The sequence below is a fragment of the Ananas comosus genome, linkage group 25 (assembly GCF_001540865.1).
Source record: "Ananas comosus cultivar F153 linkage group 25, ASM154086v1, whole genome shotgun sequence".
NCBI lineage: Eukaryota > Viridiplantae > Streptophyta > Magnoliopsida > Poales > Bromeliaceae > Ananas > Ananas comosus.
The window spans coordinates 2,893,602-2,905,599 of record NC_033645.1 but is presented as its reverse complement, the minus strand read 5'-3'; the positions used below and the strand labels follow the sequence as shown (position 1 = coordinate 2,905,599).

At 38.4% G+C, this 11,998-nt stretch overlaps 1 long non-coding RNA gene across 1 annotated transcript; it reads right to left on the bottom strand.

Annotated features, from left to right (window-relative positions):
- Window positions 8,039-10,399, bottom strand: LOC109728955. The gene is made up of 2 exons (XR_002221172.1): window positions 9,861-10,399; window positions 8,039-8,314 (listed from the first exon to the last, which is right to left on the bottom strand). It is a non-coding gene; the product is annotated as an uncharacterized LOC109728955 (long non-coding RNA).

Here is an 11,998-nt window from a genome sequence, read left to right as displayed (position 1 = left end):
AAAAAATCTTTTTTTTAACTCCATAGAGAATAAAATCTTAGTGGATGATAGCATCTATATATAACACATGAATGAAGGTGTGATGGATGATATGATTCAATATATATGGATGTACAATTATCAAATATATAGATAATAATTTTTCTTTAGTATATAAAAATTGTTAAGCGAGCGTAGAAATAGGAACGAAAAATTACAAAATATACAAATTAAGTAAACAAATCACAAATAAAAAATAAAAAAATACACAGATTTACATAAAAAAAAATTTGTAGGAACAAAATTATGAGCGAAGAAGGAGAAAACTTTACTATAGAGAAAAAAGAATACAATATTCTGAGTACAAATGATCGAATGTTGCTACTCACCACGGACATCCTTTTTCTTTCAGAATTCATTTTCTCAAAATCTATTGCACCGTGAAACTGTCCACGAGTTGAAAGCTCAAAATTGAAATCGATTATAAATTTCGAGAGAAATCTAACAAGAATAACAACACGAAACAAGCTAAGTGAGTGTTCCACAAAATGGATTGGTGCCTCTTGCTTCTTGGGTATTAAAATGGTATAAATAGTAAGGAGGGAATGCCAACCATAATAATAATAATAATAAAAATGGTCATATCAGCTCTCAATAAATTGAACAAAATGGATGCAAACTCCACTTCAAAAGATCTAAACCTTTCAAAAGGATCAAACCAATCCCATCCAACAATGAGAAGCAAAGTTATACACTCAAATTATCAAATTTCACACTGTTAATCTATTAGAAGTTCAATATGAAACCTGCTAATAACAGAAGAAGAATTCAATTTTCACACACACACACACACACACACACACACACACACACATATATATATATATTGTTTGCCACCACGAACGACGCACCTCGCACGGGGAATTTTATTTTGATTTTCCACCGTGGGGTAGTATTCATGATTCAGATTAATATTTGAATATGTATGGGAATCAGGTATTGTGGATTCACGACTTCCAACAGACTCAAGAATCTGTTGTTAATTACCCCACACTTTCAGTGTTAAGGAACCCTCGATTAAGAGACCAAATATAAATGCTGATAAAAGAGACCAAGCAGGCAAATAAAATTTTATTCATATGATTTGCCGTTTACATAGCTTAAGCAGGGGCATACCCCCACTGTACATGAATTTTATAAAATGACACAGCATTCGGTTGAAGTTTTGATTTATTAAATCCTAAGTATATGTATTAGGATTTAATTAGATTTGAGATTGACTAGGTCCTAAGTATATGTGTTAAGACCTAGTCGATATTAGACTCTATGTATTAGAGTCTAATTGGCTCTAAGTATATGTTTTAGAGTCCAATTATATTCACCTTGGTTATATGTTCCAAGGTGGAGATGTGACCAAACCTCAAGTATATGTATTGAGGTGGGTCGAATTACCCGAAAGTAGAGAGTGGCTGATTCCTGAGTATATGTATCAGGATTAACCGAGTTTAATATGTTTTCACTCTAGTTATATGTGCTAGAGTGAAGATCTGACTAAGCCCTAAGTATATATATTAGGGGTAGTCGGATTTGATTCATATGAACTCTAAGTATATGTATTAGAGCTCGATCGGGTAAGGATTTCACTCTAGGTATATGTGCTAGAGCAAAAGGCTGACTAGACCCTAGGTATATGTGCTAGGGCTAGTCGGATGAACTCTAAGTATATATGTGCTAGGGCTAGTCGCATGTCCTTTGTAGTTTAGCGACGTTTCGGTCGTTTGATTTGGTGGATTAGTTTAACGACGTTTCGGTCGGTTGATTTGGTGGATTAGTTTAACGACGTTTCGGTCGATTGATTTATTTTGGTTCACAAGGTTTATGGTATTGGGTATATGGGATTATGGTTCATGAACTTAGATATGGTTCATGGGTTTATGGTTCATGAACTTATGGTTCATGGGTTTATGGTTCATGGGTTTATGGTTTATGAGTTTATGGTTTATGGACTTATGGTTCATGAGTTTATGGTTCATGAATTTGGTGTATGGTTTGTGGTTTATGATCCATGGACTTATGGTTCATGGGTTTGGTGTATGGGTTAAATGTGTATGGGTTCATGGGTAAATGTATATAGGTTTATGTATATGGGTTTATGGGTTAATGGTTTTAATGAGTTTTAGATAATGGGTTTAGGTAGTGGGCCCAAATGGGTTCCGGACTGGGGCCATTTGTAAATGGGCTCTGGACTTCATGAGGATTTGGACTTGGATGTAATATGGGCTCAATTTAGATTTGGAGCTTAATTTGGATTTGATATGGGGATTTCGATTTGGGCTCAAAATGGGCTTAATTTGGATTTGGGTTCAAAATGGGCCAAATCATTTTGAATTTAGACTCGGGCTCAATATGGGTTCATTTTGGATTTGGACTTAGGAATTGAGCTTAAAATGGGCTCAAAATGGGAATTTGAGTTTCATATGGAAATTGAGCTTAAAATGAGCTCAATTTGGATTTGATATGGAAATTTGGGTTTTATATGAGAATTGGGCTCAAAGTGGGCTCAGTCTGGATTTGATATGGTAATTGGGCTCAAAGCTGGCTCAATTTGGATTTGATATGGATAAATAGGTTCAATTTGGGTTTGATTTATTTTGGATTTGGATCCGGTATAGGATTTGGGCTCAATTCATATGTGGATTTTGGGCTCAAAATGGGCTCAGTTCATATGTGGATTTTGGGCTCATTTTGGGCTTATGAGAATTTGGATTTTGGGTTGATTTAAAGATGGGATTTGGGTTGATTTGAATATGAAATTTGGGATTTGGATTGGATATTGTTTTGAGTTTTGGATTTGAATGGTATTTGGGCATATTTTGGGTTTGAGGTTTGTACTTGGGCTTGGGCCTTGGACTGGAATTGGGCCCAATGGGATTGGGCTTTGGGCCGTGGATTTGAATTGGGCTCAATCTGGATTGGGCTTTGGGCCGTGGGTTTGATTTGGGCTCAATCTGGATTGGGCTCGGATTTATTTTGATGTGGATTTGGGTTCAATATGGGCCCGTATGAAAGGTCCAAATTCAGATTCATATANTTTCGGTCGATATCGGATTTAGGTTTAGTTTAACGACGTTTCGGTCGGTTGATTTGGTGGATTAGTTTAACGACGTTTCGGTCGATATCAAATTTAGGTTTGGGTTTGGTTCACAAGGTTTATGGTATTGGGTATATGGGATTATGGTTCATGAACTTAGATATGGTTCATGGGTTTATGGTTCATGGACTTATGGTTCATGGACTTATGGCTCATGGGTTTATGGTTCATGGACTTATGAACTTGATTTGATTCATGAACTTGATTCATAGTTTGTGGATTTGGTGTATGGTATGGTCCACAGGATTTGGTGTATGGTTTGGTCCATGGTTTTGGTTCAAAGTTCACGGACTTGGTTAAGGTTATGGGCTTGGATATGGGTTAAATGTGTATGGGTTCATGGGTAAATGTATATAGGTTTATGTATATGAGTTTATGGGTTAATGGTTTTAATGAGTTTTGGATAATGGGCTTAGATAGTGGGCCCAAATGGGTTTTGGACTGGGGCCATTTGTAAATGGGCTCTGGACTTCATGAGGATTTGGACTTGGATGTAATATGAGCTCATTTTATGGGCTCAATTTAGATTTGGATCATGGGCTCATTTTGGGCTTAATTTGGATTTGATATGGGGATTTGGATTTGGGCTCAAAATGGGTTCAATTCATATGTGGATTTTGGGCTCAAAATGGGCTCAACTCATATATGGATTTTGGGCTCAAAATGGGCTCAACTCATGGATTTTGGGCTCACTTTGGGCTTATGAGAATATGAAAATATGGGATTTGGGTTGATTTGAAGATGGGATTTGGGTTGATTTGAATATGAAATTTGGGATTTGGATTGGATACTGTTTTGAGTTTTGGATTTGAATGGTATTTGGGCATATTTTGGGTTTGAGGTTTGTACTTGGGCTTGGGCCTTGGACTGGAATTGGGCCCAATGGGATTGGGCTTTGGGCCGTGGATTTGAATTGGGCTCAATCTGGATTGGGCTTTGGGCCGTGGGTTTGATTTGGGCTCAATCTGGATTGGGCTCGGATTTATTTTGATGTGGATTTGGGTTCAATATGGGCCCGTATGAAAGGTCCAAATTCAGATTCATATATGGGTCCAAATTGAGACTGGAATTACATATGGGCTCGGGCTTAATATGGGCCTGTATGGTTTGGACTCATCACTTTCTTTAATTAAATCATGGGATTCGGTCCAGATTCGTATTTATGTTGGACTTGGGTTATGTTTAACTTGGGTTTGAAGTGAATCTGTGAAATGAATATGGGTTTGGTCCATATGAGATTCGATATCAAAATATCTGGTTCAAAATCAAATTCATCCGAAATAAATATTGATTCGATTTAATTCGACCAAATCGAAAGGTTCGATTAAAGGGTTCGATTATTTTCGAACACTATTAAAAGAACAATAAAAAGGATATTAATCGGAAATCCGACTAACTTTCTTTCATTTCTTCATTGAAGGAGAATTAAGAGAATATTTTTTTCTCTTTATCTCTTTTATAATACAACAGAGATGAATAAAAATTTTTATCTCTTTTACAGTCGTGGCTAAGGCGGGATAAAAATCCCTTCCTTGCCTCCCTAACATTAACAAAGCTCTCTCTCTCTTTCATAAGTAGAGAAATAATATCTCTCTCTTTTTCTCTTTTTTTTTTTTGTAAAGAGGAGAGCACCGCTCTCTCTCTCTCTCAGATTCGCTGTCGAATACTTGGCGGGCGGCTTCGTTTGAGAGGAGAGCACCGCTCTCACTCTCAGGTTCGTTGTCGAGCGGTTGGTGGGCGGACTCCGGGAACGTCGAGCACTTGGCGGGCGGAATTCGTTTGAGAGGAGAGCACCGCTCTCACTCTCAGGTTCGTTGTCGAGCGGTTGGTGGGCGGACTCCGGAAACGTCGAGCACTTGGCGGGCGGAATCCGTTTGAGAGGAGAGCACCGCTCTCTCTCTCAGGATCGCCGTCGAGCAGTTGGTGGGCGGACTCCGAGTACGTCGAGCACTTGACGGACGGGTGGAATCCGTTTGAGAGGAGAGCACCGCTCTCTCTCTCAGGTTCGCCGTCGAGCGGTTGGTGGGCGTTCTCCGGTTTCATTCGGCCATTTCATCGAACGGATGGATGGCGTTCGACAGAGCTCGGTGGAATTCGAAGGAGCTCGGGTCGGGACGTCCCATAGCGACGTAGGCGGCGTGGATTGGCGAGGAGTGACGCCTCGGGTTAGAGCATGGGTTGGAGCATGTCCAGGAGCAACGCCTCGGATTGGTGTTNTTGGTGGGCGGCTTCGTTTGAGAGGAGAGCATCGCTCTCTCTCTCAGGTTCGATGTCGAATACTTGGTGGGCGGCTTCGTTTGAGAGGAGAGCATCGCTCTCTCTCTCAGGTTCGATGTCGAATACTTGGTGGGCGGACTCCGGGTCGACGGTTGGTGGGCGTTCTCCGGTTTCATTCGGCCATTTCATCGAACGGATGGATGGCGTTCGACAGAGCTCGGTGGAATTCGAAGGAGCTCGGGTCGGGACATCCCATAGCGACGTAGGCGGCGTGGATTGGCGAGGAGTGACGCCTCGGGTTAGAGCATGGGTTGGAGCATGTCCAGGAGCAACGCCTCGGATTGGTGTTTCGGAGCATGTCCGGGCGGAGCGCCTCGAGTCAAGATGTCTCGGAGCAGGTCCGGGAGGTATGATTGGAGCACGCCCGGGAGCAGCGCCTCGGGTTGATGTCTCGGAGCATGTCCGGGACCACAGGCGGCTTCAGCGGCATCGAGGTCCAGCGACCTTGGGAGCACCTGGGCGGGTGGTGACATTAATGCCGAAGCAAAGGAGGCGCGGCCGAGCCCGGCGAGGGCTACAGCGGCGCAGCATCGTCGGCGTCGAGGAGGTGGAACGCGCCTGCAAGCGCAATCGTCATGGGGCGGTTGACCACGGCGGAGGTCGGTGGAGTCCGCGGCCATGCGCGCAGAGAAGTCGAGGAGCGAAGGCGACGGCGGCCCGCGGTGACGTCGGAGTCGATGCCGTCGCGGTGACCGCAGAGGAGTTTGGGGCGAAGTCCGCGGCCATTTGCGCGGAGATTGTCGAGAAGTGACGCGGGCACGGGCGGAGAGGTCGATGCAGGAGCAGAAGGTGCGACCGAGCCCTGCGAGGACCACGGCGGAGGTCGTCGAGGAGCAAACGACCTCGGAGCGGGCGGCCTCGGCGCGACGGTCTCAGCGGCGCAAGGGTCAGCAAGGAGGCGGGCGGCCTCGGGCACAGGGGTCGGCGAGGAGCGACGCGGCCTCGGGCGCAGGGGTCGGCGAGGAGCGACGCGGCCTTGGGTAGTTGGGGTCGGCGAGAAGCGACGTCCTCGGCGGCGCTGGATAGCTAAGGTCGGCGAGGAGCGGCGGCCTCGGCAGCGTAGGGGTCGGGCTGTGGTGGTGCTGATTTCACAGAGAGAGAGAGAGAGAGAGAGCGATCTTTTTCTTCTTCTCTTTTTCTTTTTTTTTTTTTTTTTTAGAGGATGGAGAGGGAGAGAGCTTTGTATGCTGCAGAGAAAGAAATTTTTTTTTACACCTTTCTCTTTTTTTTTTTTATCGACGGAATGGGGTGAATATATTTTTTTTTAGATTTCGAAGATTCAAAAAGCTCTCTCGTTTGATTTTTTCGAAGGGTATTTATGGGGGTGGTTGTAACCAACCTGAGGGAAACGTGCGAGCGAATTGCGAGACGTGGGATTGTGGGCGGTTAGGGGATCGTGGGGTGATCGTAATGGGATCGTGGGATGTGGATAGTTGAGAGGAGATTGTGGGATAGATTTTGGACGGTTGTGATGAGATTGTGAGATATTGGGTGGTTAGGATGGGATTGCGGGAATATTGCGGATTAGTTCTTTTCCTTTGATCATATTACACCTTAATAAAAATATTATATGATTAAGGTGGGGCATTTTGTAAATATATAAAAGGGAATAGACTAATATGCTATTTTATATTCCCGTATGTATTATTTTTCTTTCGCAATCCGGTGCATGAGATATTTTCAAAATTCGTGCGCCTGGTGCATGGATAATCTCATAAACCATCTCTATTTTTATTTCTTTCTCTCCCCCTTTTTTTTCTTTTTTCTCTTTTATTCCTCTCTCTCTCTTTTTTTTTTTATGCTTCAACATATATATATATATAGTAGGGCTGTTATACTCTTATGAGTATTGGGCCCTTCGTACTCGTAAGTAGTTTTCGATGATGCGGCTTCCGAATCGACGATCCACTCCGTTAAATATGATCTAGAGTATTTGAAACTTCTAAAAAATGAATTTCATAATTTTTTGAAATCATAATAAAGTCCATCAAACGGGCATAAAATGAACGGTCAAAATCGAACGACGTGCTAAAAATGGGTGATCGGATCCTTCAATTTAAGATCGGAGTTATTGATCTTTATCTAGGTAGTGAATAGAATTTTTTTATCAAAAATTCAATCTATTCCCCTTTTTTTACACCGTTAAACTAGCAAGTATCCCATACCGGCCGTTAAAAATTGCCAATTTTGTGAGCTTTTGATCGTGAGGTAAATGATGTCGAAAAATTATGAAATTTGATTTCTAAAAGTTTTAAATGCTCTAGATAATGTTTAACGGTATGGATCGTCGATTTGGAAGCTCTATCATCGAAAACAACTTATGAATACGAGTACGATCGTACTCATAAGAGTATAGTGGCCGGACTATATATATATATAGGCCATGGCTACTATACTATTATGAGTATTGGAGCCCTCGTATTTATAAATTGTTTTCGATGATGGAGCTTCCGAATCGACGATCCACTCCGTTAAATATGATTTAGAGTATCTGAATTTCACATGGCTAGCTGGAAGGTCCCATAGCCTACATGCAATTGTACTACAAACACTATTAACACAAGTTAGCCAAAAGAGAGAGAGAGAGAGAGAGTGAGTATTGGAGACTTGTATTATCATTTAAGAAGATGATAAATCAGAACTTTTTCAAAGAACTTTACTTTTCTCGTATTCACATATCTTTTTTTTGAGAAATAGGTAGCGACTCGTATTCACATATCTTAGAATGTGAAATAGTTAACATCATATATATTATTTTTTCATGACATTAGATGATGATTTGTGAATTAATATTGACAAATTAATTTGGTCCAATACGGAAAATGAAAATTGTCTTCATAATGTTACCAGCCAAAAACAACAAGTAAAATCCCTCGCAGAATAGTGATGAACAACGCCATATATATGCTGTATAAGAAATTGATACAGTACGTTAGAGGAGCTTACAATTAATTGACATAGCATCAAAAGGCAAAATATTTTGAGATTTAGAGTAACAAAGTAATAAGATGTTTCAAGATATTATGCTTATCTAGAGTTGAAAGTTAAACTTATCAATTTCTAGATATGATTAAAGCTCTCATGGAATTAAACATCAACCTAAAATTAACAAAAACAAGAATATTGTATTGTTTATTTGAATATATTTATATTGTCATCCAAAAGCACTCTTACCTTCTTGTTTAGCTATCCAAATGTAGTTAGATCAGTACATATATGTAGCCTATCACTGAAATATTCATTGACAATCCTTCTTAATTATTTTGTTTTGAGTAAACATATTTTCTAAATTTGCTCTCAAAGATTTGAGAGTCAAAGAGGGATTTGTTTTCAGCTATATGTTCCGAAGATGTTGGTTGTAAAATCCAACAATTGTATACTGTAATTATTGCGTCTTTAAAAACTGTAGAAGATGGAAATTAAGTTAAGCAACAAGGAAAGGAGAAGAGATAAATAAATAGGACATCTAGCAAACTTGATATTTCTTCCTTTAATCGCTTTCCAATATTGTTAAACTAGCTAGATATATATCTCTGAGAAACTTAAATTTCTTCAAGAAGCTGGATGCTGATAATGTTAATTATGGGAAGTCAAAATCAAGATTTCAACTTGTGATATGAAGATCTACACAACTTAATTAATTTCAAGTCATAGATGAAGTGTGAAAGTAAGTAGCTTTTCATAAATAAATTACATAGCTGGTAAATGGATGAGAATTGATCATCATGTAAAATGTGTTGATCTTTCCAGAAACGTACATTATATACTCTTTGAACGAAGTGAAGGATGATAAATCTAAATTAAGTATTTTATGGCATGCTAATTTGTCCATTTCATCTTATTTTTTCAAAACTGGAGATCTTTGAAAAGGTTAAAGACTAATTGATGAATACATATCATGAAATGTTCATTTTTAGTTTCTAATCACACAAACACATCTCTCTCAAAAAAAAAAAAAAATCACACAAACACATACACTTGAAGAATTTCTAGAGACATGTAGGTTGAAAGTTTTGATAGTTTGGAGATTGGAGATATTTCCGCTGACCAAACTCAAGCATGCTCACTTGAATGTAATAGAGACATAAAAATCATTAATACTTTAGTAAAAGAATAGATTTTTGAGTAAATAGTCACTAATAGATTGATTAACAGCCCATTTAATTACCAAGTAATCGAAAGAAAAATATATGTAACTTAGCAAATCTCTACTTATTTAAATAGTGGGCTAATTAATACAGATCATCAAAGTAAATCAAGAGGATTACTTGTTTACATGATAGAATTAAACCACTTAGAGGAGAAAAAGATTAGGAAAAGATAGCAGCAAGTATAATCAAATAAAATCCCTATATAGCTAGAATCAAACATACGGTAAAAGAAGGAAACATCATATGATTTTTCATTAAAGATTAACATCTAATTAGAAGGGGAAGTGGTAGTATGATCTTACCTTATTTAGCTCAGAAAAAAATTGAAAATTGGGGCAGTTCATCTTTCCGCAGCATGTAGTCGATTATTTGCCGATGCAGCATCATCAAGATTCTCATATCAGTGCAGAAAAAAATTCTGCCCTAGTTTATGTGAATCTTGGTGATGCTGCAGCTGCAAACACCAACTGTTTGGAATCCTCGCAGAATCATCGCACTCAGAGCGATAAGCAGAAGAGAAATATGAGGAGTTGATGTGTTTCATTATTCGAATTTGGTTGCAAAGAGCATGTAACATCAAAAGAACAAGGTGAGTGCCAGATCCATTATTAGGGCAATAGGAGCTTGAAGTAAGATTGATAGGACTAATCTTGAGATTTGGATAAAAAAGATAAGTGTAAAATAGCATCAAGAACAAGTAAATTGAGCACCAAATTAACTTCCAGATCAAAAAGGCCACCAACCAATATTTAAACCCCTTTCCCAAAAAAAAAAAAAAAAATCAAAGAATAAGAGGCATAGAAAAAGTTGTATTCCGTAAGAGAAAGAGAGAGAGGATGTGTGTGGGAATGGAGCTATCTAGTTTATGTGAGTGTATGCATATATAGCCGAATATATGGTCCACCAATAAGGTGGTGACATATCAATCCTTAAATTCTCTAATTCTTTATATATCTATTTATCTTTGGAGAAAACTGGCCACTATTTTTTTCCTTTTTTGTGTGTGATAAATTGCTCTACTAGTTCCCGGGCTTTGAGTCATCAAGTTTTGCTTTCCTTAAAACTTTTGAGTTCGATATCTTTTTTAGAGAGAACAATAGTATGTTACTTACTTTATTTTGTTTTTTACAAATAAGCTTAACTGAAAATGTGAAATAACTAGATTTCGAACTTGGGATCTCGGGTACTAAACCTGTGAGTTAGATATTTTGAACATGTTTCTTTTTGCTCCTCAATTATCTTAGAGAAAAACTATTACATGTGTCTAGTGCATGCATTAATTCATCGGTACACCATTAATCCAATGGCCCACCATAATTTTGTTTTTTTTTATCCAGCCATCTACTTTTAAGGGAAAAAGAAATGTTCATCATGTAACGGATGGTAGGAATAAAAACATAAGATTGTATCAAGGGTGCTCTCAAACATGATGCAGACGATAATTTTTTTCTGTAATGGTGTATGAGAATAAGGACTAAAGTGAAATGCTTTCAAAAATTTAATATATCAAATGTTTAATTTCAGAGTTCGAGAACCAAAAGGTGCAATTTACCCTTTTCTTTTTTTTGTTTTTCAACCTCGAGTAAAATATATAATAGTAACAGAATAAATTGAAGATGTTGCATATCGGACCATATAAGGTTATAAAAGAGCTATTGAATGATATGATCAAATAAATTAACAAATGCATGATCTCCATCCCATATTTACCTTTTTTACACACATATTTTTATTCTACATAATCAGAGATAAAAATCATTACATGGCTTTACTCTCTTTCTCTCTATATATAGATATATGTTCATTGTTAATCTCCTCTTTTTTAGAAAAAATATTTTGGATGCCCAATAAAAAATAATCCATAATATTTTTTGACTTGTTGGTGCAACTTATATGATTTACGTTGATATAATATTTTAATCTTTTCAACCATACCAAAAAAAAAAAAAACCAATTGACTAAATACAAATTTTATACGACATGTCGGTTACAAAGAACACTTTAATTAACTTGACGAGCGAAGGGCCAAAAAATCAAATCAATCAATGGAAAAAGAAGTGTTTTATGGTGCACTTCTGTTCGTTGCTTCTAGGAATACGTAAAAATCACAGAGTCTCCTCTCCTTATTGGCTTGAGCTTAGCTGTTGCATGGTGGCATTGTCCTATCACGTGCTTTTCGCAGTTACCAATTCAGATCATGTCCCCTTTTATTGCACTATATATATATAGTATATATATTATATATATATACTATATATCGCTTCCTTCCAAAAAAAAAAAAAATAGAGAAAACAGAGAGAGAGAGAGAGAGAGAGAGAGATTATACACAACGTTTCATGAGCCCGACATATACTGTGCTTTTACTGAGAAATTCCCACTAGGAAAATAGTAATGATTAATAATGGCATATTGCTATATTTGCTACGCCTGAAACTAAGAG